This window comes from Pezoporus occidentalis, unplaced genomic scaffold (genome assembly GCF_034315485.1).
Source record: "Pezoporus occidentalis ecotype Australia unplaced genomic scaffold, CSIRO_AGI_Poc_V1 ctg8, whole genome shotgun sequence".
In the NCBI taxonomy this organism is placed as follows: domain Eukaryota; kingdom Metazoa; phylum Chordata; class Aves; order Psittaciformes; family Psittacidae; genus Pezoporus; species Pezoporus occidentalis.
Genome location: NW_026916158.1, coordinates 10,976,154 through 11,002,304, shown reverse-complemented (window position 1 = coordinate 11,002,304; position 26,151 = coordinate 10,976,154). Strand labels below are relative to the sequence as shown.

Sequence of the window (26,151 nt, the reverse complement as noted above, 5' to 3'; positions counted from 1 at the left end):
ACATGGGACAGACCCTACTCTCCCCAAAGTAAAGAGTCACATGGGTTTTGTTTGTTAATACTCCCACAGTCAATCATGATATCTCTTACCAGCTGCTCAATCCTTCTGTGCAGTTACTCCACTCATGGTCAATTACGGAATTATTTAGCATTTGTAGACCATTCTAAAACCAATTTATTCACACCTAACTTTCAACTGTTTGTGATTAATTTGGTCCAATGCATTTTGCTGCTGCTGTTGTTGATTTATTGTCAGCTCAGGCTTATAGGTACAGCAATTGATTTGTCTTAGCTCTTCTTTGTCTTTCATGCCCTAATTTTCAATTAATGCCTATTCGTTAGTGCTTTCTTTCCATTAAAAATCCACAACCTTTTCTGTTGGTGACTTTTACTGGTTTGCAATAAAGAAGGGTCTGCTTTTTATATGTCTGACAGTCCTGATTCTGTATTCCTACTGGCAGAAATAACTAAGCATGTGACACTACCTTTGTACTACTGATGGATGTTGTATGACATATGTCAAAGCTAGAGATCTAGAGAAAGGGAGGCACTCTGTTTAATACCTACACATAATAGTAATACAATGTAACAGGAAGAGTGGACCTCTGCACCTATCTACATTTTTTTTTCCCTCCCTTTTTTCTTCTCTGCTCCCCTTTTTGTTTAATTGCAGCCCTAGATTATGTGCAGCACTCTTGCCTGGATACTGTGCAGAGAACAAAGGCTAACGAAAGCTAGATGAGAATTCTCAAAAACACAATGGAGTTAAAATTGCATGGTAAGAATAAAACCATATGTTTAGGAAAATGAAAAGAAATAAATGCCCAAATAGCTCAGTCTCGTAGTCAAATGGATACTTCAGCTATTCTTAGGTACTTGTCCATTACTACTCATTGCAGCAAACAGAAGGTTACATGAACTTTGGATTTTTCTAGTTTGTTGTTTTGTTTTAGGTTTGTTTTTTTTTTTAATTATTTTTTCTGGTAACATTAACATTTGGGACAGTTAAATGATACTACTTTTTGCAGATTAGTAATACCTCTTCCAGGAAACTATGTCTCTACTGGTGCACAGTAACTTTACCTAGATTCTGACCTCTTAAATTTACCCAATACAAAAAGCTAAAACCACACTTTGTGCAGCAAAAATTCCTTGCTCGATCCTGAAAGGAAAGAGGCCTAAGAGCTCTTCTGACAGGTCACCAGAAGGAGTGGAGATAGGGCTGCATTCTCAGTACAGTAACTGAAAGGGACAGCTAAATTATAGATGCCTTGGATAAACATCAAGATGAGCTCTTATTCTCTTCCGAAGATCAACAAGAGACCATCAGGCATTCTCTGTCAGTAGAAGCTACAGGATCAAAACACAGTTTAAGGTGTTAATTAGAAACTAGAACAACAAAGCACAGAAGCTCCTTTCAGTCTTGGTACCACTGCATCCTCTAGGAGCTCTGCCACTGATTTCAACAAGAGCAATATATCAGGTAATTATAATGCCTGTGGCTTACAGAGCCCTCTACCTTGACTAGTAAAGCTCCTCAAAGTGAAACACTTCAGGGACATCTCTACAGTCTCCTTCTACAAAAGAATTTATTTTATAGTTATAGTTGTAAACAGTTAACTGTTTACAGTTAGCATGGAGTTAAAAAGCAACAAACAAAACCAACAAAACAAACAAACAAAACTCAGAAAATACCACAAACAAAAAAAAAGCACACTAAAATTAAAGAGTTGAAAACAAACATGTCAAGGGCCTTAAATCATTTTGTACTGGTCTGTAAAACTTCACAGGAGCAAAAGAGACATTACCTATGTTAAACTATAGCATTATTACTACCTCACATATAGCCCTGCAGTAGGAAAGAACCTTATTCAGAGCAGCTTTTAAGCATAAAATATTCTTAAGGTTAAGAATAAACCCCATCATTGACTTGGACAGAAACTAGAAAGATTCGTAAAGCTAACTGTGGTTTTAAGCACTCCCTTAAATTCATGGTTTATTAAGCAGACTCTGCTCAGTGATTTTCTTATGAGTGCTACCAAGATGTATACAGGCACCTATGTTTCATGATATGGCTAATGTACGTTAGCCATAACAAAGATGGGGACATTATCAAATATTAAAAAAATTCAGGGTAAGTTGGCAACACAGGTAAACCTGTAACATAAGTAAAACGGGCTTTATTTATGTGAGGACATTTAAGGAAAATCTGACTCAAGAAGGGACAAAATAGTGCTATTGGCAGTACATTGACACTCCCATGCTTATATTCCTGTGCTTTCATTTTGCCAATCTCAGACAAAGGCAAACCCCCCCAAAAAATTAAGCAAATGCTTTTATTTTCATTTTAATTATAGTTAGTAAATTTGAAATGTTATGTACCCAAGGACTATGCAGCATAGACTGTAGTAATATGACCTTCCTTTAATTTTCTTTTTTTGCCAGAGAAGAACAGATGAAACAGCAAAGTTTGAATGGAGCTCCAGTAAAATTTCTGGTAAAGCAATTAAGAAGTAAACCAGGTAATTGTCTCACAATACAGTAAGAATTCTGTAGTGCAGGCTCTACAAAACAGAGAAAACAAACTCCTTGGCCCTACAGTCACTACAGCTGTTGGCTTTATGGCCCTGGATAAAATGTGAATGTTCATAGAGATTGTAGGTCTTATCTGCGAGCTTCAGTACAGACCTTTTGTTACAGCCTGCCCATAAAGCATATAGATGGATACATAACGGGTGTAGATGGATACATAATGGCTTCACACATTATCAAAACAAACTCATACACCTGCACAGTCTTTGTGTCTAACATCAAATAACTTTAAATAGCTAGGTGTCATGAGAAAAACAAACAAAAAAAGGACAAAACCCCAAAACAAACAAACAAACAAAAAAACCCAAACAAAACACCAAACCAACTCTGGAAGCATATCTGGGTGATACATACACCTAAGAATGGAAAAACTGCAAAACCGAGAGACCTCACTGGGAGGCTGAATTTAGGACTGAATTTACAAAGGGACTCGAGTGAAGACCACAGAGCAATTTCCAGGTTCAGTGACATGTTGTATGTGGATACTTCCAAAATCCTTCATTAGCTATAAAATATATGGCAGAATAACCTGTGCAAAATTACGGCTCTAGTAGAAAGGGATGAAGTGTGGGTAAGTGTTCATAAATCAGATGTAGAAATGAAAATTAAAATTGTAAATTTTAACTTGTCACATCTAGATTTACAAAAGCTATCAAAATACAGCTACCTTTTTTCACTGGGCTGGTTTAACCTTCCACTTTAAAGAAAAAAGGAAAGGATGCAAGTACATTTTCCTTTAGGATTTGTTTAAATTAAAATAACAACCTCTGTATCTACATCTTTATATTTGTAATTTACTACAAAATTCCTAATTTCTCATTACTACAAGTATGAATGTGAAAATAAATAATAATAACAACCAAAAACAGTTTGTTTCAGACCTGATGTAATGGTTCCTATGGAGTCATTAACTTGCATTATTTCCATAAATTCAGCCTCCATGCAATGAACTCTTTATGAAAGGGCATTTAATTGCCTGATAAGATATAATGGCTCCTTTGCATCAATAATAAAATCAATAATCTGCATTTTTTAAACCTCTCTGAATATCCATTGACACAATAGGTTTTTGCAGTCCACAGTCCTTCAGGTCCATTGGAACACTAATATAAAAGGGTTGAAGCTATTAAATATACATTTAACATGATAGAATATTATGAGTCTATTCGAGCTCAATGCCGTAAAACTATACCTCTAAAAATCCTCCTCAGTAAAGTAATTTATGACATAAAATATGTTTATTAAAACTCCCTGAATACAGATTTATGTTATTTTATGTGAAGACTGCAATTGAATATGCTTCAGGACCAGTCCTGCAAATGCTTTCCATGAAGTTCAGAGCTTATTACCTACCTAATCCCTCTTGGAGTCAATTGGAATACTCCCAAGGGTAAAGTTACTCATAGTCATTCGTATTTGTAGCTTCAAACTTGTTTCAACAGCTCTGCCTCTGATTCACTGTGTGATCTAGCAACTCATTTGATTAGCTATGCTTATCTGACAAAGGGAACCATTTAGTGGGTAAACTGTAAGATAAACTGTATTTTTGCTATGTAGTTAGATGCACAGCACTACAGGTACTAATTGTTACTATTACTGCTTTTATTAATCAGCTATATCAGTGGTACAAGTGGTACAAGTGGACCAAGTAAAGAAAGAAAAATGTTCTCAGATGAAAATACTTTGGGATATACCTCTAAAAAATTAAGTGTGCCTCCTACTCTATGCCAAAAACCCCTTCCTAAGAATAAAAAAATAAAATAAAATTAAAAAAATCAGCCATGCAGGGCTGTTTATAGAATATTTGTTAAAAAATATTGCTTTTCTAATGAAAATGGTTATAAAATTTTATTAAAAAATTTTCCCACCTGCCTATATCACTTATCCACATATCTCTGGATTTTCCCAAATGTCACTTCCTCCATGCCACTGGAGGAATGGGTTATCACTGTACCTAGGAAAGAGCAAGAGCTATTAAAGAACTGCATAATACTGTTTTCATTTCTATGCTTGTATAAGCTGTGGGAGTGATGATTTTTACATTAATTTCAGATATAGCTTTGAACATATACTAAAGGAAATGATACATTCTCACCAGTTTGCTTCACAGTAAATTAATGAAGAGCTTATTCTCAGCTAAGCTCACAAGCTAGCTAACAAGGTACAGTTTGCCATGCAGGCACGGAATGGTCCCACTTAGTCATTTGTGAATGACATCACTGTCTAAGCATTCAGAAGGTTAACCAACAATTTTCATGGAGGAATGCTAATCTTTTAATATCCCTTCCATAGGATATTAAAACTGCTCAAGGAAACTGTTTGTAGGTGAAATACTGGAGTGAAGAATGAAGAAATAAATCTGGCTAGATCTCCCCACTGTAACAGCAGAGGATTTACATATGTTTGTAGGATTTTGCTCATTCTAAAATAGAATTCTTCAGTGATACAGAAATCTGCTTAAGTACTGAGGCCCAACTACAGGGCTGTGCCACCACGTTAGCAGGTTGATGTAAGGGATAGCAGGATGACAGTGATTTTTGAGCTCACTGAAGCATATACCAACATACACTATACTTCTTTTTCTAGATACCTGTCTTGAACCCTGTTTCTGTGCTGTGAGAACATAGGCGATAATTATTACAGGGCTTACAAAGCAAAACAAGACAAAAAAGCAACAGTGTTAGTACGTCACACTTCAGTAGCAAGCTTTTTACTACTGGAGAAAATCAGACAATGAATCTTGCTCATTCTGGAGTCCTCATTACATTGTTTGATTTCTGGGGGGTTGTCAGCACCAGGCAACAACAAAAATATCGCACCCAGCTAACGGAATTTATCCAAGTCTTGGTTACAACATGAAAAAAATGGTTTTGATAATATAGCCTCCTTACAAATATTTTGCACTTCTATTGGTTCCATTCTGAATGAATATGACTTCTCCCCATTAGTAACTTATTAATAACAAATAAGAAATTTTGAAAATCTAATGCTGCAGACCTTAAGATTAGACTTTATTTTAACAGAAGAATATCTTCAGTTGTGGTACACAAACAACTCTATTGACTGATTTATAGTGCAGTGGCTAGACTGTTCTGTCTGGAACTGACATCCCTATAGTAGTGGTTGGATAAATATTATCACTGAAAGCAGTGCTATTGTATAGCCCAGCCTGCACAGGACTATTTTCTTATGAAAGACCCATCTAATCTATGTGCTTCAACACCCTCCCCCCCTCAAAAAAAAAAAAAATCTCCAGTCTTTCTATATTCATAGCTTGTCTTTCCCTTCAAAGCCCTGAGTTGATTCATCATAAAAAAGTACCATATTACCATAAGCTAGGAAAGGATTTTCAAAGAATTGTGCTACCAGCTGATAAAGGATTTGGGAGACTGTAAATCCTGTATTATTTGTGTAATACACTCTACATGAAAAGCAGGGTTAACATACAGTTCAGCCCAGGCATATACCATAATAAAATATTTGCCTTTAGGTAAAGACAAGAACTAAAGGAAGACCTTCAAGGGTTGAATGGTTCTAGTCACAAGCCAACATCTATTAGGACTAGCAGTAAGAGTTGCACAACAGCCCCCAAAATAAACAAAACAAACAAAAATATTCCCATCATTTGTTTTTAAGTGAAATCTAAAATGGCAAATGAGTTTGTTAGCAATGTAGGTCTGACTGCCTAGGTGTAAAGACATTGCTGTGGATGACAGTTGAAGTTACTGTGCTCGCTTCCATTTTCAAAATTTTCTGCTGACTCCGCTTTGAGAGGTGAAGCTGTAAAGAGGGATTTTCAATTATGGGAGACTTATGTGGCTGGCCAGCAATTAGTACCACCTTGGATCTAACCACTGTACTAGTGACCCAAACCAGAAGTGTCTCTCCCTGACCTTAGGCACCTGACACGTTACTGACTGCACATTCATAACAAATAAGGGGACCCCAGAGCACTTGTTAATCAGGCACTTATTTTAAAGCTGCTATAAACTTTTCCATAAACTTAGCTGTACTATGTACATAGATCTCAGTAGATCCATGTGTGGGATTAAACTCTGGTCTTTGAAACATGAGCCTTGGAATATATTCAGTGCCAGATATGATGAGCTTTCTGGTAGATAGATAGATTTATTTCAGTGACTAGGAGGAAAAAATACATTATCAAGTGGTTCAAATTGTATCTCTTATTTTCCCTGCTAATCCTTGTGCTATCTTTCAGAAGTGAGAAATCTTACAAGAAGAAGATATAAAATTTATATATTGTATACCTGTCCTTTCATTATACTAATTATAAAATTTGCCAATTCTTACATTAAAGCTACAAAACTACATTTACATTTACATTTAGGAATCTAAGGCACAGAGTCTTTGAAATGAGGTGGGGGCTTTTTTGTTTGCCTTTTTTCAACCCTCACCAGTGAAAACACTTGGGAAAAAATTAATTCCCCCAATGATCAAGTTTTGCATAATAAAATAAGAATTTACTGTAGACTTCACCTCAGAAGAGTAATGGTGTACTGATGTTTTAATAGGAGAGAGATGAGTAAGAGGGGTGTGTATGTGGGTGAACACTTCAAAAAACCATCAAAAAAAGTGCTCAAAAGAAAGATGGAGTGTTCCAAATTGCACTGAAATTGCCCTGAATCTCCACATTCATCCGACAGACTTTGGGAGGAGGGGATGAGAGAAGGTGGTGTACTTTATTTGATTGAGCTGGCATTTTAAAGGCAAAATAACTAAAGTACTTCTGAAGTACTTAAAATAATGTTTGTGGAGCTCAGGTTTACTGATCAGTATGACTCAGATCTTGTGAAAGCTCTGTAGAAAATGTCGTTTAGGATTTCAGAGGAAACACAGAGGGATTTGTCCGGTAATGCAAGCCCAGATGAAGGTTACTTTTCTACAGGCCTGGAAACCTTAATTTGTCTGTCTAAAGGGGAAAAGATGCAAGCATTTGATGGAAGGCTCATTTATACAGAAAAAAAATTATTTAAACCAGAAAATTCCCTTATTCATCAGCTACTAGGACAGCATACAAAAGGTAACGTTTCTACCCAATTTGTTATCTTGAACCTGGTTTGAAGCAATTTTTCCTGAAAATTCAGGAATACTTCAACATAGCAGCTGAAGACACAAGCTCCCTCCTGCCCCAAATCGTAAAAGTTAGAGAATCACAGAATCATGGAATAATTTAGGTTGGAAAAACCTTTTAAGATCATGAAGTCCACCTAGCACTGACAAGTCCACCAACTAAACCATGTTCCAAAGTGCCACATCAATGTAGCTTTTAAATACCTGCAGGGATGGTGACCCAACTGCTTCCCCAGGCAGCCAGTTGCAGGTCTTGACAACTCTTCTGGGGAAGAATTTTTTTCCTAATATCCAATTTAAATCACTTCTGATACAAGTTGAGGCCATTTTCTTCGATTCTGTAGCTTATTACTTGGGAGAAGGGACCAGCAACACCTGCCTTGCTAAACCCTTCTTTCAGGTAATCATAGAGAGCAGTAAGATCTCCCCTGAGCCTCCTTTTCTCCAGGCTATCCAAATTTCCTCAGCTGGTCCTCGAAAGACTTGTGTTCCAGACCCTTCACCACCTTCTTTGCCCTTCTTTGGGTGCACTACAGCACCTCAATATCTTTCTTGTAGCGAGGTACTCAAAACTGAGCACAATATTTGAGGTGTGGTCTCACCAGGGCTGAATACAAGGGGTTGGTCACTTGCCTAGTCCTGCTGGCCACATTATTTCTGATAAAAGCCAGGATGCAATTGGTCGTCTTGGCCACCTGGCCACACTGCTGGCTCTTATTCATCTGTCTGTCACCTAGCATCCCTAGGTCCTTTTTCCACAAGGCAGCTTTCCATCCACTCTTCCCCAGGCCTGTAGCATTGCATGGAGTTGTTGTGACCCAGGTGGAGGTCTTTGCCTTGCTGAACCTCATACAACCGGCCACAGCCAGCCTGTCCAGATCCCTCTGCAGACTCTTTGTACCCTCAGGAAGATGAACACTCTCACCCAACTTGGTGACATTTGCTAATTTACAGAGGGTGCACAAAATCCCCTCATCCAGATCTCTGATACAGAACTTGCACCAATACTGAACCCTGGGGAACAACACTTATGACCATCACCAACTTCATTCACCACAAGTCTTTGGGCTCAGCTATCCAGCCAGCTTTACATTCAGCAAAGGCTACACCCATTCAAGCCATGAGCAACCAGTTTCTACAGCAGGAAAATGCTGTGGGAAATGATGTCAAAGGCTTTACTAAAGTCCAGGTAGACAACATCCATAGACTCTTCCTCATGCACTAAGCAGGTCACCTTCTCACAGGAGATCAGGTTAGCCAGGCAGGACCTGCCTTTCATAAACCCATACCTACTGGGCCTGGTCACATGGCTGTACTGTACATGCCGCAGGATAGCACTCAAGATGATCTGCTCCGTAACCTTTCCTAGCACCCAAGATCAGACTGACAGGTCTATAGCTCCCCGGATCCTCCTTCCAGCCACTCTTGTAGCCAGGCATCACATCTGCTAACTTCCAGTCAACTGAGACCTGCCTGCTGAGCCAGGACTGCTGATAAATAAAAATGGCTGTGACCCCTTCCACCGGTTCCCTCAGTACTCTTGGGTGGATCCTGTGTGGCCCCATAGACTTGTGTGTGTTTAAGTGGTACAGAAGGTCACTGACCACTTTCCCTTGGATTATGGGGGCTTCATTCTGCTCTCTGTCTTCCAGATCAGGGGGCTGGGTACCTAGAGAACAGCTGGTCTTACTATGAAAGACTAAAGCAAAGAAGGCATTAAGTACCTCAGACTTTCCCTGATCCTTTGTCACTGCTTCCCCTGGTGTCCGATAAGAGATGGAGATTCTCCTTACTTTAGAGGGGCTATAACTTCAAGAAACTGAAAATGTGAGGAGATAACAGTTTCTTTAATATGATCCTGTTGCAATTCAAAGAATCTCCTCTTACTCAGTAGAACCCCATTTAGGAATAAAAGGATTTATGCCTGCATCAGTCAGGAGAAACTGAGCATCATTAAGCAACAGAAGAAGAAAAAAAACTCATAACACCACAGGAGCTCTTGAAATTTCTGAATTTTCATGCATTTTTGGGGGCCAGAAATCGTTTGATTGTGAATATAGGTCACAACAAATATCACAGTACAACAACAATTTCTTGGTACTGTTCGTATGCTTCCTGGGTAAAGCTCTCCCCTTTCATGTTTTCATGTTTTTCTGGAGCCCTGTACTAATTTTACATATATACTAAGCTATAAAAACTAAGAAAGAAATGTATCATTTGCTGCTGATTTATATGTTGGAAATGTTGGAGCATGGATTTCATTTTTATGGTATTTCCAGCACCTAGAACTTTGCCAAAAGCTAAACCAGCAGTAAAATGAATATGGGGTTTGATTCTCCTTTTTACTCGCATTGATAAAACAAGGCATGTAATTCCTTTGACTTAGACAAGGTGTTCATTATTTACATTGACCTAAAAGGAAAGTGAACTACTATCAATCAGAAGAATCTGTATCAATAGCGAACATATGAAAGAACTCAACAGTGTATGACGGTCATATCTTACAAACCTGAAGATAACACGTGCAGTAGCTGGGAAAGGGTTAGATTTTGTTTTCTTTCATAGCCAGAGTTTTGGAGCCCAGCAAAGCTGTGGATCAGCACCAACAGCATAGCAGTGACAGAGTCAGCCTTAATCCCCATGACATGAGTGCTTTCCTGCTCTGGCCATAAGTTCTCTGTCTCTGGAAATTAAGATATTGTAGTGTCAGTCTGACGTAAATGACAATTTATATCAATTTATTAAGCAGCATTTAGTCACAAAACAAAATTTCATTTCATGAGAAACAGAACTAGATTGGAAAACGCTTTCAATACATCAGAGTTTTGTCAGGAAGTGCCATTCACTAAACCCAAAATGGTTTGCTCAGAATTTCTCTCTTTCTGAGATTCACACATACCATCAACCAAATTCCTGACAGGCTGTTGGAAAGACTAGTACTTCCGCACTGTGTAACACAAGGGGATAAACTAAACATGCACTCACACATTCACTGCAATAGAGCTGACAGATTCAGGTTTCTCACAACAGACTGCCAAATTTCATGTCAGGGACATGAGGACAGAGGGCCCAGGACCTTTAGCCTTATTGTAGAGCGAGTTCAAAAATACAGATATTCATACATATAAAAATTATTCAAAGTATGTTTTATAACTTCTAAGACTTATAAATAAACCCACATTACAATACTTATGTCATGGTGCATATATGCCAAGTTATCTATATAGAAGAATTCTAAAATAAAACACAGCAGAACTGACAAACAGAATTTTCACAAACAGTAAAATAATCACATGTACAAATAACTGAAGTCTAGTTTAAGCTTAGTAACAAGGTGCTGGAATGCTCTGCTCATCCCCAGCCAAACATTTTTTCTTTTAAACAATTAAGGAAGTCTGAAAATTTTTAAGTACTCATTAAACAACATCATGTTTGAGATAAATGGAATCATAGAGTAGTTTGGTTTGGAAGGGACCTTGAAAGGTCATCTAGTTCAACTCCCCTGCAATGAGCAGGGACATCTTCAACTAGATCAAGTTGCCCAGAACCCCTCCTAGCCTGGCCTTGAATGTCTCCAGGGATGGTGCATCCACCACCTCTCTGGGCAACTTGTGCCAGTATTTTACCACCCTCACTGTAAAAAGTTTCTTCCTCATGTCCAACCTGAACCTCCCCTCTTTTAGTTTAAAACCATTACCCCCATCTTATCACAACAGGCCCTGATATAAAGTCTCACCCCATCTTTCTTATAAGCCTCTTTTAAGAACCCAAGGATTATCCAAGCCATATAACCGGATATTCTTAAAAACTTAATTGTGCGAAATTGTGCAGGTGGGAGTCTGTGCAGCTCCGTGGTTATTGTCAGACACGTCTAAATGTTTGTTCTTTAAACAACGGAGCAATTAAAGATAAAGGAAAAAGAAAATCAAACCCTATCAAGCTGTTCATTCAGAGGATTCACAACATTTTTTTAGAATTGATAGGCTTCTGTATAAATCACCCATAGTAAAGAGCCTTACTGGCTGCTCAGTTGTCTCACCATCAGTTGCACAAGGTGGTAGTGGCACCTCAGCATCTGCCCAACATTCACATGGACAATTACTAACATTAATTCACTTTCAACATGTTCCCAGGGTTCAGCCACCCACACTTTGCTGTAAGATTTATAGATAATTTCTGGTATAAAATATTTTGTTTAAATAATGAGTCTTTCTATAGCCATGGCCATGTAATTAACAGTAGCCTGCATCATGCATACTGTTTTCATCTTGATTTAATACAGCTGGAATATCATGCACTTTCATTTTGCCAGGTTTTCATCTCCTTGCAAAGTTTAGGGATCTACAAATGGCTTTTCCCCCTTTATTGTTTGTACTTTTTGATATACCCTCTTAGCCTAATTCCATTTGCTTCCCTATTGAAGACCCTTTGAGACTAAAATAACTGAATGTAGTATTTCTTTTAAGAGAACATTTTAGTTGGCAATAAAAAACCAAACCAAACCAAACCAAAAAAAAAAAGCCCACCTTATTTAAATACTAGCTGCATTCCTTTTTTTTTTTTTTCCTTTTTCTTCTAGGTAAGTCCTAATATAAGGGATTTTAGAAAAATTCCATTTCCACTAAAGGCTGGAATTGCAATTAAATGTAAAAAGTAAAAAAGTTGCTTTAGTAAAAAAGGAAACCCAAGAAAGTATCTTTCCTGAGCCCGTTTTTCAGAGAATAATGCTCAGATGAAAATCTCTAGCATTTAAATTATACAGCCATCAGGGTGCAATATTGAGATTATATTAATTGTAGTAAATCAGTTTCCGTTTTATGCACAACTACATCACTATGCTCTTATTGCATTGGTACAGTAGCTTGGGACCCTCTAGTTGTATAAGGTAAAGATGTGTCGTTTAAACCAAACATTAATTCTGCTTTCTGACCTCTACAGCCATGACAAAGACTTAAATATTTTATTTTGTTCCTAAAAAGGGGGTTTAGTAGTTCTTTTCATTCTCTTTGACCAATTGTTGCAGGAATATATGCAGAGATAGTAACAAATTTAGCAAAATCATCCTCCTCCTCAGCAATTTCTAGTAGGTGTCACTGATTTGGCCCTTCACTCAAAGCCTCTAATTTTCCATGAGAGCCGACACACCAGATGACCCCACACTTAGCTTCTGCTTTAGATCTGCTCTTGGCCAAAGCCATCTCCTGTGCTCATCCTTTGTGCTTACTCTCTGTAAACAAACAAACATCTAACTCCAAAGAAAGCAAATTTTCTAATTTCTGTGAGTGATGTCAAGTGATACATATATAATGTTACTGGACTTCACTTCCACGTATACATATTGATATATGTGACACAAAAACATGCAGCTGTTAAGTACATAGTGCAGACAGAAAATAATGCTCTGTTTTGCAGGTTTCTTGCCTGCACAGCTCTTTATGCGAGACTGTGTTCCCACAACCAGAATGGGATAAATTATATGGTCATAAGCAGCAAGAACAAGTATCAAGTTCTCAGAGAACCCAACTGGAAGAGAAACAAATGCCATTTTTAAAAGAGGAACATGTATCTACCTCTTTATGGGTATCCCCCAAAATTCTGGAAACACTTTGCTCGTACATTTTAGCATTAAAAGCTTAGGTACAGAAGAAATGTGGTTTGGTACCATCATTGCATCAATTACTATTGAGGATACTGTGATATAGTACAGCACAGGACAGCTGGGATTACCCATTAATTGATCTAAGTTCATCCTAGAGCAAGGCATTTCACCTGTTTATCTCTTTATCAAATTGTGAAAACAAAATCACACTGCTACCCTCTGTAGAGAGCTTCCATAGGTAAAGATAGAGGCACTGCTGTCATGGTTTAAACAAAGTCAGCCATAAATCACACAGTCGCTCTCTCACTTCCCCTCCCCTTCTTCCCTCCCCTCTCCCCCCCCCCCCGGGCTCCCAGAGGGATGGGGAGGAGAATCGAAAGAATGCAACTCCCACAGGTTGAGATAAGAACCGTCCAGTAACTAAGGTATAACACAAACCACTACTGCTACCACCAATAATAATAACAATAAGGGAAATAACAAGGGAAGAGAATATGATACCACCCACTGAAATGAGCCCGACCGAGAAGAGAGTGCCCTTCCGGGTAACTCCCAGTTACTCCCCTGGGCATGACATGCTGTGGTATGGAATACCTCTTTGGCTAGTTTGGGTCAGGTGTCCTGTCTCTACTTCCTCCCGGCCTCCCCTCCTCCCTGGCAGAGCATGAGGCTCACAAAGTCCTTGGTCAGAGTAAACATCGGTGTTATCAGCTCCGTTCCCAGGCTGAAGGTCAAAACACAGTGCTGCACCGGCTACTAAGAAGGAGGAAAAATTGACTGCTACTGCTGAACCCAGGACAACTGTCAAGTCCATGCTTTGGCCACCTATGTACTATACAACAACTTCTTAATTTATAAAAATACATGCTATATAGCTATAGAGATAACACTTGAACCTGTAACAGGTTGTACTTGAATGCTTTTACACATCTTTCGGGGCACTCTTCTGTTGGTTTTCTGTGCATGACTGCATTTTTCATTATTATTTTTAAATCCGTTAACCACATGAGCAGAATTGGCAGTGGGAGACTTCACAGAAGCAACCTCTGCCATTTGAACTAAGGATAATCCTGATAACAACGGCTATTCCCTAAAATGATCAATGCTACAATGGAATGAAGCTTTGCCAGTCAGCAAGTGTGTGGGGGGAGTAAAACACAGGAGTATCAACACAGTCATTCTCTTCTGCCTTCCAGCCACATTTCCAATCATTCTGCTCCTTTTCTGCAGAGGATCTGTCCTGGGTTCAGCTGTAGCAGTCATTTGTCTCCTTCTTAGTATCTGGTACAGTGCTGTGTTTTCAGCTTTAGTCTGAGAACAATGCTGATAACACACTGATGTTTTTAGCTGTTGATAACTAATGTTTACCCTGATCAAGGACTTTTTCAGTCTTATGTTCTGCCTGTGAGGAGGGGCACGGGAAGCTGGGAGGAAGCAGAGATAGGACACCTGACCCAAACCAGCCAAAGGGGTATTCCATACCACAGCATGTTATACCCTTTGGATAAACTGGGGGGGAGTTACCCGGAGAGTCCAGATCGCTGCTTGGGTCAGGACAGGTATCGGTCAGCAGGTGGTGAGCAACTGTATTCTCTCCCCTTGTTTTTCCCCTTACCATTACTATTATTGGTGGTAGCGGCATAGTTTTGTATTATACCTTAGATATGGGACTGTTCTTATCTCAACCGATGGGAGTTACATTCTTTAGATTCTCTTCCCCTCCTTTGGGAACGGAGTGTGGGAAGAAGCACGAGGGAGTGAGTGAGAAGCTGCATGGTTTGGAGTTAACGGCTGGGCTTAAACCATGACAGGACAGGATCCCTACTGCCACACTCTGACCCTTGCTTTCCTTTTTGCCTTGTTACACTCCACAGGTTTCTTATACCCAGCCCTTGTTTTGCTTATGTACCTTCTTCTCCAGAATTGTCTCTTCTTCCTTCAAGTTATGGTCTACCTCAATTACCTACCCCAGCAATTCTTCCTGCCTTAGGCCATTCTGGATCCTTATATCCCGTCTGTTCAAATAACAGGGGTCATACTACAAGCATTAGCTACTAGTCCAGCTTCTAATCCACTTTTCTACCTGTTCTCTTCTATGCTTTATGCAAAAGTCTTGCCTCTGGTTCTAGATCTGGTTCAGTGCTTTTGCCTCTGCAATGCAATAATGATGGAGCAATGCATTACAATTTAAAAGGTAAAGTCTTAAATTATTTTAACTGTTAATATTTTACTGACTAAGAAAATAACCTTAAGGATTGCCACAAGATCTGAAATACTGGTTATAACATCCCATCAACTGTTCTCATAATTTCTTCATGTTTAAACGTATTTTTTCCTAATAAACCCCTGTGACTCATTTGAGAATCTGAGTTCTATATCCCATACTTAATTACAATTTATGCAAGAAACATTCTGAAAGCAACAGGAATAGTTCTAGAGCTATTAGAAGGAAGACATTAGACCAGTAAGACACTGGAAATACAGTAACAGTCCAACTTCCATTTCAGCATTGTAGGAACACTAACATTGGAAATTCCTAGCATATGGTAAGCTCTCTCTTGAACTTTACAGGATTACTTTATTTCAGAAGATCAAATTATTAATTTAGTGTTCCCTGCAATAAATGCTACGTACAACTCTGAATATTTCTGCTCCCTGATTGTAACACACATTAGTGACTGTAACTGATTTTGTATTAGTCTTGCATACTTGACTTTGTTTAAGAGGGTGCACTGAGCATCATAAGTACTTGTAAGTGGATATGTAGACTTCTTTAAAATGTTGATGAGCTGGCTCTGCATGAGATAATTGTTGTACTCCTTTTCTATATTGTTTTATTGAATTGCTTTTTCTGTCCATAAAAGTTCAATTTTTTTCCATGAACAGTTAATACTAATTTTTCCAGTATCCTGAATTTTACTGGAATGTATTTATATGTTGATTTGTTCCACAGTGCGACACAGATATAGAACCCAGCAAGTCTTTCTCAAATAACAACAGATTGGAACTAATGTGAGAAACTAATGTTCAGCTCAGGTGAAGTGCGTAAAGCAAACACATGAAACTGGTGTAAATAAAGAAAAAAGGACAGAAGAGATTTGTCTCTATATACAGGATATGCAGGGTAAGAATGGATATAACAGGCAGAGGTTTCTCACAAAAGCATCTTTCATCTTTCCTGCAATGCTAATGTTTGTCATGAAGGTTAAAAAAGGCTAGAGTGGAAGCTAGAATTGGAATAAGCAATACAATGCCTGCATGGTCAGATTCAAGAGGCATCAAGTGGCTCTGGCTCCAACTTTAAGGATGCACCAGTGGATGGGGCTGCCTTTTATAGCCAATAGTTTACTTGCTGGTCTAATAGCTTCCTAAAAATAAAGCTAAAGTTTCTCCAGGTTGAGACTAATTTTTCATGTTATTGCAACTTCTCCTTTTTTAAGGACAGCAGAAAGGCCTACAAGACCATCTATGTTTCTGCTCTATTTCTTGCCCTATTTAGATTTAAGTCAGGAAATTAAAATAATGACTAAAAAAATGCATGTCATGCCTAAAAAGCACAGAATATTATCAAGGGACTACAAAGAGTGACACAATGGAGGAACAAGCTAAACAATATCCCGAGACGTCAAAACTGGCTGTGAATGAAGTTTTCAGAGCAAGGAAATAAAAACAGAAAGTCTTCCTCAGATGTATAAAGTGGAGTGAAGCTGACAAAAGAATACATTAGACCATGGCAGGATATTAGAATAAACTTCATAAAGAAAGAAGATAATACAGCCCCAGAATTTAATGAGGTCCCTGTAGTGTTTGCAAGAACTGGAGTTGAAAAGCAAGCAATAGACAACACACCTAAGTTTTTCAAAACATATTGTGCCTAAAGGCCATTAGGTTAATGTTCAGATTTAATGAAAAAATGTATGTACACTTGAGGGTTAAATAGCATATAGCCAATCTCTCCAGACTGACTTAACATTCTTCTGGGCAGGAGGGGGCAGTGGAGCTCCCACAAATATAAAAGTCAAACACTGCATGAGAAGATGAGATAGAATAAAGTATAACTATTTCTCCGCTTACTTGAATATACACTTTCATATTTTTGGAAAGTAGAGCCAATTTATAAAAATAAAGAAATTCAATATTTTTAAGAAAATTAATATAAAAATATTTTTATATATATAAAAATATATATAAATTTTTTTATATATATATATTTTTATAATTTTTAATTTTATATATAATATAATAATTTATATATAATTTTAGAATTTTTATAATATATATATATTTTTATATATATAAAAATATAAAAATGATATTTCTTACACTGTGTCTGGGCCCAGGCTTCCAGGTTCATCCTCAGAGAAGTTAGCCTCAGCCACAGCCTCAGCCTCAGCCACAGGAAGTCAAGCCTATAACACTGGTGATCGGCTTTCCTTTTCAGGGCTGCAGGGATGCTCAGGGGCTGGGAGGAGCTGGGCAGGTGAGTTGGAAAGATGATTGCTTTCTCAGGAAGAGGTTAATTAAAGAGGCATGCTACTGCAAAATATTTAGATTCAAAGGGATTTCAGGGCTTTATCTGAGAAAGTAAATGCCACCAGTATATTGCTGTCTGGCTTCAATAGACAGTCCCATTTCCTTGTATCTTGCAACTAGCAGACACTGCATATTATGGAATAAACAAACACCCGGATCCACAGTCCCTGAAATCATTAGGTGTTCCATTGACAACTGTGGGCTTCAGATTATAGACCTTTAAGAAGACATTACCTATTTCAAATGACTGCTTACTATGCAGCTAAAAGCAACCACAGATAAGACATTTTTTTAGCTGATAAAAAGCCTCCAGAGCAGTGGTTCAAAATTAGAGTTGCAACCTGAGATTGGGGTGTGAAGAGATTTTCCTGCAGGGTCACAACATATTCTATAAACATAAGATCTCATTGTAAAGGAAATTACTTCAAGCTCTTCTGGCAACAAAGATAACCTTCAGAATGTAAATATCTGAAGCAGTTTGGTTTATTGAATATATAATAGTAGGGAATACCCAGTTCATGATGCTTTCTGCAAGATTAGGAAACTAGTCTCTTCTGATTTTATAAATACAAAATAACAACTTTGTAAGCGTCAAATATAGGTACTATGCAACCAAATATGATGTAGTAACATATTTCAGCTGGGTTTTTGAACAGCACCAGTGTTTCTGACACAAGTCAGAATGCAGATATGCTGTGAAAGAACATAGGATGGAAATGGCTTGAATCTAGAGTTGCCTAAAGATTAATGAGTTTAAGTTTCAAATACCCTGGTTGATTAAAGACGAAAAGTTTAAGATATGGGAAACTAAAACCTGCCAATGTTTAAAAGTTGTAATACAAAGAAGGATTAAAATAGTGACAGAGAAGTTTCATAGGAAATGGGGGGTACACTGAAAATAGAAGCGCAAAAACTACAAACAATTTAATTCTTTACCAAGAACAAGTATTTGTTCATCTGTGAATTTCCTGCTTTCCATGATAAGATTTTACTACACGTAAGTCACATCCTTAAAGGTGACTGGTATATACAGCTGAAACTGCAGAACTGTAATTCTAACTCAAAAGCACAGGCATTGGATGATCCAGTCCTTGTTCACCCATCAAAAGCACAATCTGATACCTATGGAAGTTCACAGGTATTATTCATCCATTGTTTTCACATAGGGAAAAAAAAAAAAAGGCTTTTTTTTTTTTTTCTTCTCACAAATGATCTGAATTCTCAGTGCTTCAATGGAAATTAATACACAGAACCTAATCTCTCAGATGTCTAGGCTTTTTTCTACTGCAATTCAGAACACTTGTTGCTAAAAAGGTCTTTGATCTCTGGTTTGTAGGGTACTCATCTATGGGGAAAAGGAACTTGCATTAAAAGGGAATAGGAGGTGAATTTTAGAGGAAAAGCTAATATATGTGGAGAAAAAAAGCAGACTAAATCAAGTATCCAAAGCACTGAAAAACAGGCTCTGATTTCAGAAATACACATAATCAGGCATTTGGTCCAACATCACTGAACTGAGCTGTTGTCATAAAACATATAAAGAAATTCAAGAGAAACCTAGGGAGGGCTGTAAAGAAACAAGGGGAGTAAAGAGACACACAGTTCAGAGAAAAGGAAATGGGAATGAGCCTGACACAACAAGTAGCCTTTCCCTGTTTTTTAAATTTTCCAAGAATAAACCTATTTAAAGAATAAAATTATTGCAAATCTGTCCCTACAGTTACTGTAGCGATAATGAATGCCATTAAAATGAATATTTGATAAATGAATAAATGAATAAAAATGAACGGAATAAATGAATGGGAAAAGAATATAAATACTAAATGGCGAAAATTAAATGAATAAGTCTCTTAAATTAATAAATTCACTGTGCTTCAGTTTGCTAGTGTTCTATACAGATTAAATTCCTCTTAAACATCATCTTGAAAGGAGTTTACATTGCACCACAAGGATATATATACTTCGGGGTTGCCAGGATAATCGAAAATAAACATCTATGTATGTACTATCGCTCAGATTCTTTAGCACATACCAAGCCCAACAATTTAGTTATTAGTTAGACTTTATAGTTAGAGCAGTCAGTGGCTGTTGCCAAGGCAGCAGTATCTCCATTTTTGCCCAAGTGGTTTAATTCTCTTATAGCAAGTCTGCATTTCCTGTACTGCTAGGTATTAAACACTGGTGTTCTTGGCACTGTACAAGACATGAATATTGGTATGTTCAGAAATCACACAGTCTAGAAGTCAAACAGGAAGACAGGAGTTGAAGAAAGAGAGATAGAAAGATTTTTCAACACAGCAGTACCTCTCCAAAGAGGAAAAAATTAAAATTGATGGAGCGATTATTGAACCTACAAGTGAAGAAATATTCTAAACAGGAGGCCATAGCCATACAGATTGCAGACAGAAGGAAATGAATAGATACATAGGGCTAGATGAGTAACTGAAAGATTGAATAAAAAGGTCAGAAAAAAGAAATATTTGTCAGCAGTTAACACAATTAAACTAGAAAAGAGTTCCCTAATTTACATTACTATTTCTGAGAAACTTAATCTGTGAAAGGCCAATCCTTTGGTGGTTATTCATCCCAGAACCCCATTCTGGATGGAATTTGTGACAATAAACTTGTACCTCAGCACCTTTGTCATCCCCATACCATTAACATTTGTGTGCAGCTGCCTCCTTGCTTCATTATTTAAGGAACCTGATGTTAGCACTGAAACCAAAATTTTGACTATGGACCTTGTAGAATCTACTGAAAACGAAAACATTTTTTCACTGTTTAAAAGAAAAATTGTAGCTCAACTCAACTGGGAATTTTTAATAATTTTTAGCTATAGAAAATTAAATTATCCTTATGATGTATAAAACGTTCTCATTCTTCTATTCACCACTATCAAGTTCTGAGTGCTCTGCAGAAACACAGCTCCCAGTAACTGAGGTTCATAACAGTCAATACAACAAAACCCCCACGGTATACATTAGTATATACCACCTGAACCTCATTAACAGATGAAATAAAGAATTCCTCAGATTTAAGCACAGGCACACTTAATCTATTTGCAATCCAAAATTCTATCTCTCCGTAAACCAAACAATTTAAATTCCAAAACCAGAGGCACATAATTCTCAAAATAATATTGCATACTTGAAACACTGAAAGCAGCATAACATCAGTCCCATTTCAAACTGTTACTGCAGACTTCACTTCAATTCTCCTCTCATCCACTGAAAGAGATACAGTAAAGAAAGACAACCAGAAAAAAAAAACAAACAAAACAACCATGTGCTTCTGATATAGCTGCATCCTGCTTTGGAATTAGCTCTGCACAGCTGCTGTTGTTTGGTCACTAATGTCATCATTCCTTAAGTAGATCTCACTGAAGAATTTAGGCTAGTCTTTTTGGCAACTACTAAGTAACCCTGTAAGCTTAAGTTAGTAAGTCTCATGATGAGGTACCTGTTTTTCAACTTTTGCTTCTTATTCCAGAATGTGTTTCTTTTTGCTTTTTCTTTAACAGAGTTTAAGGTTTGTAACTCAAGAGAAGCCTTTTATTTGCATCAAAAGGAGTGTGACTAGCAGGTCAAAAGAGGTGATCCTGCCCCTCTACTCTGCTCTTGTGAGACCTAACTTGGAGTACTGTTTGCGGTTCTAGTGTCTGCAACTTAAAAAGGACATGAAATTGATGGAACAAGTGCAGAGGAGGGCCACAAGGATGATCAGGGGAACTGAAGCACCTCCCATATGAAGACAGGCTGAGACAGCTGGGGGTGCTCAGCCTGGAGAAGAGAAGGCTGCATGGAGACCTCATAGCAGCCTTCCAGTATCTGAAGGGGGCCTATAAGGATGCTGGGGAGGGACTCTTCATTAGGGACTGTAGTGATAGGACAATGAGTAATGGGTTAAAACTTAAACAGGGGAAGTTTAGATTGGATATAAGGAGGAAATTATTTCCTGTTAGGGTGGTGAGGCACTGGAATGGGTTGCCCAGGGAGGTTGTGAATGCTCCATCCCTGGTGGTGTTGAAGGCCACGTTGGACGGAGCCTTGGGTGAGATGGTTTAGTGTGAGGTGTCTCTGCCCATGGCACAGCGGTTGGAACTAGACAATCTTAAGGTCCTTTCCAACCCTAACTGTTCTAACATTCTGTTCTGTGATTTGTCAGTTGGTAATTCCTTCCTATTTGATATCTTGCGTAGTTTCTGTACCACAGTTCTGAAAACAATTATTACAGTATATGTGCTATAAATCATAACAAAGAAAATTTCAAATACAAAAGTCTGCATGAAAATGGCTAAGCAACCTTAGGATGGCTTTGCTGTGGAAGGAACCAAGACCTGCATCCCAGTATTTTCCAGTTTTGATATTTAAAGTTACTAACTTAAAACAAGCAGATGGCAATTAAACCAGAAAAATGAATGGGTTGTTCACAATCCATTAAGCGCAACATGGTTTGCCCTATTACCTGTTTCCTTTTTCTGATTCTTAAAAAGTAGGACCTGTACAGTGAACACTTGATATCTAACTATTTGTTTCTCCTTCTTTATCTATATATCTGTTCTCGGTAAATTTACAGAACTAAATTTACACTGGGTTTCACATCTGTCAGAATGTTTATTAGATTTTTAGCAATAGTTTTATTTGATTGGTTAACTTGGTTTTGAATCAATAACAGGGAAAGGCATTTTAATAGCTTTAATTCTCTATACCACACCACATTAGAAAACATTTTTCAAATTATCCTTGTTAACACTCTATTGTTTGCTAAGCCCCAAAACTGTTGATATCCCTCTAACACTTTTAAACTCTGTAAGTTAAAACAAGATTGATTAACAAAAAACCCTGAAATACAAAGTTCCATGTGATCATATCTACTCATTAAACGCCAAAAAGCCGTTTTGTCCTCCTCATTCCCTTTTATAGCTATTGACTGAAATGTTGCATCAGTATCAATTATGGGGATTTGGAATGGTGAGAATGGTAGAGAACCAGAGAATGAGATTTTAAGATCCCATCAAAGCCATAAATATTATCATTCTTACTGTTCTAATGTCTTTTAAGCGTTATTTACTGGTTAATTCATTGCTAAAAAAATCTTTCAGGTTCATTTAATTTTCAAGAATGTGGCCTTGTTAGCATGTTGCAAGGGCTGTTTTTTTTTTTTTTTTTTTGAACAGTGAAGTTATATATTATGTGGCATGAATTATAAAGCAGTTGTCATGGAGATGTTGCTAATGCGGGAGACTATATGCTGTGTACTTTGAAAGCTGCAGAGCATACCTGTTTACAAGCACCTTTTCTGAATGCCTTACAACTGGTGGCTGGGATAGTACCTGGATAGTTCACTGCACTATGCCTTATGCTGTCACAGTGATACTTCCCCAGTACCTCTCACTTTACACCTACCTAAACATTACACTGGAAATTTTAGTGGTATTCAAGACTGTAATGAGGTGGTGCATTGAAATATGCTGAACTGCTCTGCAGCTTATGTCTTCTAAAAAAAAATGTAGAAATTACACAGAGCTGAAACAGGTAACATTAAGAATTTGAGATCTAGGAGCTCTTTTATTCTTTTGATATATCAATATTAATTAATTTAGCTAAAACCCAGTAGGTCTATGAAAGCGATCTTAATGAACCAGTGCCTGCAATCTGGTGGCCCAAGATTTGCTTTCCTCTGTAAGATTTTGGTAAGTAGGTTACAGAACTGTTTCCCTCTGTTTGCACAGCTGTGAAATGGGGACATTTATGCCTAATTATCTTTATAAACTGCTTTAGAGCTCTCACAATTGAAAACACCATTTAGATGCTAGAAAAAAGCACACCTCTATCTCAAAAGTTTTTCAAAAGATAATATTCACCCATCTTTCTTAATAGTTGTACTTTACTATATATTCATGTGGTGATATTAATTTTAAGGAATTTTTATTCTTGAAGCATCACATACCGTCCATAACAGTTTGACAATGTTTTTGCTTGCATTACCAAGCTGGCATGTAAATTTGTTTTGTAAGACATGGTTTTGAAGGAAGGTTTGTAGAATTACAAAATCTCGTAACAGCTAAGTATCATAATCTTCCTATCTTTGTGGTAGTGCCTGTAGGAGATATATACCAGATTTTCTGATGGAGAAAACAAGATACAGCCTCACTGAAAATTTCTAAGTAGATTTTGCATTAAGCATCAAGTTCACTATTTCATATTTTCATAAATACGTAGAAAATCATGATGCCTTGCAAAATGAAACTTAAGAGACCAGTTCATGAAAAAATTATATGCTCCATTTACTCTGCCCTCCTATGTACTTTATTTTTTATTAACTCACTTATCCTTTATATGCAGAACACCATCTTTCCAATATGTAACCCAGAAGGGTGGACTGCAGAATGGGGAGGGAGTAAGCCAAAACAGGCATTTGCTTTTCTAGCACAGAAAGTACATTCAGAAATTCACCCCACATTAGAAAAGAAATGAACCACACAGAGTTCTGTTGTTGTTTTGAATGTTTTTCTGTGTAGATAAATGAAGAAAATTAAAAAAACCCAAACAAACAAAAAAAGAAGAAAACAAAAGGCAGGAAGGAGGGAAAGGGGGAGGAAGGGTGAGAGAGAAAAGCACTCCTAATGGCTTTTGTGGACAGCAACAAGTGATTTACACAACCAAAACCCCTCTTTTTATTGCAGAAGGGAGTGTGTACCTCCAGTTACTTTTTATTTTTTCTTCCCTCAGTTATTCTATGTTTTTCCTCCCTTTTTGATTCTGGGGACAACTTCCTTCTGAATAGCAGCTAATTATTATTTTACTGCCCTGGTGGGATTTAAGGACCAGAAAAAATTTCTGTTGGAAAATGCCTGCTCACGTGTTCCACAAGCAGGCAGGGCTTTGTTTTTCTCACCAGGTGGGGAAAAATTATCTCTTTGTTTGTTTTTCTTTTTTTTTTTTTTCCCCTACAGATGACAGTTGGTGTCAGCTATGGTTCTGCTGCAGAAAATGTAGTTTGTAATATTCCTCTCTTTTGGAATTTTTCCAAATTACTTAATGCATGTGAAATCTGCAAATGCCTCTCACCCTTGTTAGACTTCTCCATTCTATTAGCTCATGCTAATTACAGTGGATAAGACTGCCTTTTTTTGCCTACTGGCCAATATTAAGCCTTATTGTTTTGTTTTTTTTTCCTCACTACCATCAGTTTGTCTTCTGTGGTTTTCTCCTGACTTCAGTGGACTGGGAACTCAATATTTTGCTAACCTCTCATAAAGATGAACAGAGAAAGATCTTCTTACTCATCTGCTGAAATATTCTACTCTTAAATCTGTGACATATGCACTAGCAAAATTAACAAAAACTATTTTGAAAGTTGCATGCAACTATTCTCCCCTCATTTTGCTGCTGTTTGGTACTTTAGAGAGAAAAGCTAAGGAGGAGACTTGAACATAAAACCACAGTTAAACATTAAACAAGAAGAGGCTTATCACAGTCTTTTCTCTGTAAAAACAACCCACCCCACCCCACATCACCAACAAGCAAAACCAAAACCAAAACCCAGATGAAGTAAAAAATGGACCTGGCAAGAAAAGGAAGCATAATATAAATTAATAGAATGTTGTCAACTTACCACTAAGGATGATGAAGGAAAAGTCCACAAATGCTGTGAGAACCCAGATTATTTTTTTTTCTCTAAATTTTCATACTACAAAATGATACTTGGAAGTCACTGGTGATCTTTCCGTGTTTTGTCATTTACAGCACTCAAAAATAATCCTCACAGCAAACAATGATGTCATATTATCCATATTTAGTTGCAGTCTCAAGGAAATGATTTAATTTTATATTGAAATGAGATGGGTTTTAAAACTAGAGGGCAGGTCTGGATATTAAAATAACTGAGTTCTAACCCTAATACTAAAATATCAATTATTTTAACGGTCTTGAATAAAGTTTGATGTCCCTGCTTTGGGCTTGCTGTTTACTGACTTCAAAAGATGTTGAAGACTCCACATGCCAAATAAGTAATAATTCTCTTCTCTTCTTTCCCCTGCTCCTAATGAAAGACAATAGATTACAGCTTAGAACTGTCAGGAAGCTTAGTAGCAACTTCACGTGCTTTACAACATTCACAGAGTCTCAAAATCTGAGAAAGACACAGGAAACAGAATGGCCTGATGAACTCTGATAATCACTATCATTTCATGCATTAGACTTGTGTAGATCCTCTTAATAGATGAGCAAAAATGACACCAGTTTATATAAATTTTATTACATTAGTAATGCCTCAGGTAGATTAGAATGAAATGCTCTGGAAATAGCAGTTAGGAATTGAGTAAATTTCAGGCAA

At 37.5% G+C, this 26,151-nt stretch overlaps 1 long non-coding RNA gene across 1 annotated transcript; it reads right to left on the bottom strand.

Annotated features, from left to right (window-relative positions):
• Positions 1–4,476: 4,476 nt before the first annotated feature.
• On the bottom strand, positions 4,477–21,050 carry LOC134155824 (uncharacterized). Its single transcript, XR_009961737.1, has 3 exons — positions 20,962–21,050; positions 5,182–5,236; positions 4,477–4,545 (listed from the first exon to the last, which is right to left on the bottom strand). It is a non-coding gene; the product is annotated as an uncharacterized LOC134155824 (long non-coding RNA).
• Positions 21,051–26,151: the final 5,101 nt, after the last annotated feature.